This window comes from Vulpes vulpes, chromosome 16, assembly GCF_048418805.1.
Source record: "Vulpes vulpes isolate BD-2025 chromosome 16, VulVul3, whole genome shotgun sequence".
NCBI lineage: Eukaryota > Metazoa > Chordata > Mammalia > Carnivora > Canidae > Vulpes > Vulpes vulpes.
The window spans coordinates 38854991-38859257 of NC_132795.1; the positions used below are offsets into that span (position 1 = coordinate 38854991).

A 4267-nucleotide genomic window follows, 5' to 3' on the forward strand; every position below is an offset into this window, starting at 1 on the left:
AAATCTTTCTTGAGAAGCGATGGAAAATGTGTTTGGGCTTGGGGGTGGGGGGGTGCTGGAAGGAGGATGGTGGGGGTGCTCGGGTGCAGGGCACGCCGGGGAAAGCTGGGGCTTCTACTAGCTTCCAGGCGTGGGCACATACGGGTTCCGTGTCCCCACTGTAATGTCACAGCACTTGCCACACTGTGAGCATTGCTTCTCATACCCGTTCCTCCCACTGAGGGCTGAGCCTGAGTCTCAACAAGCCCTCGGGTGAAGGAGGCACTAGCATTTTCTGCATGGATTTAAGAATGTGCACAAGCAGGTTAGCTGCATAACGTTGAAGGACACAACCAGTGGAATTTGCTACCTTTTGCAAGATTGAAATCATGGCAGGTCCAGAAACTGATGCCCAATTCCATTTCACTGGCATCAAAAAATATTTCAACTCTTATACTCTCACAGGTAGAATGAATTGTCTATTGGCCACATATGGAGGCATTGCTTTGATGATTTTATACTTCAGATTAAGGTCTAAAGAAACACCAGTTGTGAGAGCAACATAAATGGACTTTAACTTGGACCTCATCTGTTAAGGTCCCATGCTTGGAGAAGCTAATGTCAACTCATCATGTGATACTCAATTTGTACAATAAATTATGAACCTGGGGGGAAAAAAAGAATGTGCACAAGCATGAGAAATAAGTCCCTGCAAATTAGTTGAGTTTGACTCTCAAGGCTCTGGCTTCCAGGTCACCTTTGTTTTTGTTATTGTTACTGTTTTAAGATTTTATTTATTCATGAGACACACAGAGAGAGGCAGAGACACAGGCAGAGGGAGAAGCAGGCTCCATGCAGGAACCTAATGCAGGACTCGATCCCGGGACCCCAGGATCACGCCCTGAGTGGAAGGCGACGCTCAACCGCTGAGCCACCCGGGCACCCCAAGATAAAACTACTTTAATGGGTAAAGTTATCTCATGCTCAGGCGTCTTCAGTCCTTCATAATGTAATGGACTCCATTCCTAGACCAGTACTGTGAGGATTCTGTTTGCTGGTAAACAGAGTTGCAGAATTTCTCCTGTATGTGCTGTAAATGTGGCTGGAAAAGCTCTGTTAAAGATGTTTATCCTGGAAAATGGCTTGGAAGTTCCTAAAAAAATTAAACAATTACCACATGACCCAGCAATTCTATTCCTAGGACTGGAACCAACCCAATGTCTATCAACCCACAAGTGGATAAACACAAGGTGGCCCTTCCAGGCAAGGGAATATTAGTCAACAATAAAGAAAGAATGGAATTCTGATATGTGCTACCACCTGCGGGGTGAAAGAAGCCAGACACAAAAGGCCGTAGATTGTAGGATTCCATTTATAGGAAATGTCCGGGGGTGGGGGTGGGGGGGAGAATGTCCAGAGAAGGCAAATCCATAGAAAATAGATTTGTGGTTGGCAGGGGCTAGAGGAAGAAGGAAATGGGGAGGGACTGCTAACAGGTAAGGGATTTGTTCCTGGGGCGATGGAATGTTCTGGAATTTGATCGTGGTTACACAACATGATGAATATACTGAAAAAGACTGAATTTTACTCTTCAACGTGGTGAATTGTACATTATGTGACTTTTTACCTCAATTGAAACGTTATATATATATATAATATGCATATTATATATATTATATATACTTTTATACATATATTTTATATATATTATATATAATATGTAAATATATATACATATATACATATATTGAATGTATATATATATATATATATACAATGTTTCTCAATTGAAACATTGTATATATAACATACATATTATATATATATATTTCTAGTAGCCTAATCTGTCTCTGTGGAATACATTCACCAACATATCATGTTTAGGTTTCAGCGAAGGCCAAGACAGGCCAGGTTTAAGTTGCCCCACACACTGCTGTGAACCAGTGAGCCTTGGGGGATCCCAGGGTGGCCCAGCGGTTTAGTGTCGCCTTCAGCCCAGGGCCTGATCCTGGAGTCCCAGGTTCAAGTCCCGCATCGGGGTCCCTGCATGGAGCCTGCTTCTCCCTCTGCCTGGGTCTCTGCCTCTCTCTCTCTCTCTGTGTCTCTCATGAATAAATAAATAAAATATTTTTAAAAAAAAAAAAAGAAAAGAAAAGAACCGGTGGGCCTCACACAGACAGGTTCGGTACCCGGGGTCCCAGCCGCCTTTGGCTGGGGGCGGTCGCGCTCCGGGCGCCTGAGCTGACCAGGAACCGTGGCCCTCTCTTCCAGGGGGCAGATACGTCTGTCACTCTCGCTGCCGAGACCTGGTGCACCTGGACTGTGCACAGAGTGGGGAGCTGCCGAGCTGCGGGGCGGCCAGCGAAGTGAGACCGTGGAGCCGCAAGGACCCCCAGGTAGGCTCTGCGGGTGTCGCTCTGGGTGGGCCAGGCCTGGGCCCAGCTCGGGCCTCCTCACCCCTGGGCTTGCCGGGCGGCCGCACGGCCCCGGCCCCAGCCCGCGGCCACACTCTCCTCCTCCTCCTTTCCTCGGGGCCCAGCCAGCAGGAGCTTGGCTGCGTGGCCTGGGATTTTAGAAGTAACAGGGTAGAATGTTCTGAGAGTTCTTCCAACAGATTGGGGATAAGATCTGAGGCTCCGGGTGCACAGCTGCTCGTCCACGTCCTCTGAATGTGCTCCTGCTGCCAGGCGCGCTCACTGCCATGAGCATGGGACAGCAATGCGAACGTGCGTGTGTGTGTGCATGTGTGTGCATGTGTGTGCACACGCGCGTGTGTGTGTGGGGGGCGGATCTCTGATCAAGAGGCTCAGCAGGGAGGCCCTGCCAGGGCAACCCCAGTTGTTCCATTAAAGCAAGGACCTCGGGGCTCCTGGGGGGCTCAGGGGTTGAGCATCTGCCTTTGGCTCAGGTCATGACCCTGGGGTCCTGGGATTGAGTCCCGCATCAGGCTCCCTGCATGGAGCCTGCTTCTCCCCCCGCCTGTGTCTCTGCCTCTGTCTGTATGTCTCTCATGAATAAATAAATAAAATATATATATAAAAAAAAAACCAAAGCAAGGACCTCTAGCGAGGAGGTCGTGATCTGCTTCCCAGCAGATCCTCCGCACTGTCCTCCCTGCCTCGCTGAGATTCTCCAAGGGTGGGGGGGCGGCAGGCCCTGACACCGGTTTCCCTGCAACCTGGACTATTTCTAGCATCTTCTCTCCTGACACATGGAGGGTTTTCTTTGAAAGGCGGGGTATATTTGTTAGTCCGTCTGTTTGTCTTGCCATAAGGTTGAGGACACTTGCTGAGGATGATGTTTGCTGCCCACCCACCCACCCCCCCCCCAGTTTCTGGAAGCTCGCTGCTGGCCCTGAACAGGATTACAAGAGTTAGGCGGCACCCCTCCAGCTTTCCTACATGAGCAGCACTATTGTTCAATTTGGGGCCACTAAGGCTGACTCCCCATGGGCCCCCCGACCGGCGCTGAGTACAAAAGACCAGAACCAAGGTCTGGCCGCTGGTTTCCCCCTAACAGACTCGTGATCGAAACAGTTAAGAGCTGTTGGGAGGACTTGGCTCAGCGTGTGCTGCTCCCATCTGCTGAATTCCCGTTCGGCTTAATTATACGTGGCAGGAGCACAGGGCACGAGTGGGGAATCTGGAGGGGCCACGACTGGCACACCGACGGCTTCATTATGGGCAGTGACCCATGTGAACTTTACCACTGGAGCCGACTGGGGTTCCTGTAAAACTAACCCCACAATGTGCCTTCATCTCAGGAGGAAGAGCTTGGGTTAGGGATGCACTTTGCAATTTAATAGGATGACTTGGGAGTCAAGTCATCCTATTATTATGTATTCTGTATGTATGTATTATGTATGTATGTAAAATAGTATTATGTTAATACTATTTTAAGAAAGTATTAACATGAAAAAAAAAGGAAACAAAGAGGGAGCAGAGAGGCTAATAGCGGAGTGATGAGGAGCTCTGGGGAGGACGAACAGAAGCTTGTTGGCCTCGAAAAAAATTTCTGAGTTCAAGTGCAAGCTTTCAACAAATGCTTTAGGAAGTTGCTGAGAAGGTACCTGCACTTCCAGGGCTTAAACACTTCACATTCCTTCTTTGCATAGAGTCTTTTTCTTGTATGGATTTTTTTTTTAAATTTTATTTATTTATGATAGGCACACAGTGAGAGAGAGAGAAGCAGAGACATAGGCAGAGGGAGAAGCAGGCTCCATGCACCGGGAGCCCGACGTGGGATTCGATCCCGGGTCTCCAGGATCGCGCCCCAGGCCAAAGGCAGG

The 4267-nt window shown here is 48.9% G+C and overlaps 1 pseudogene; it reads left to right on the forward strand.

Annotated features, from left to right (window-relative positions):
* Nucleotides 1–324: 324 nt before the first annotated feature.
* Nucleotides 325–642, forward strand: LOC112922240 (ATP synthase membrane subunit K, mitochondrial pseudogene; annotated as a pseudogene).
* The last annotated feature ends 3625 nt before the right edge of the window (nucleotides 643–4267 follow it).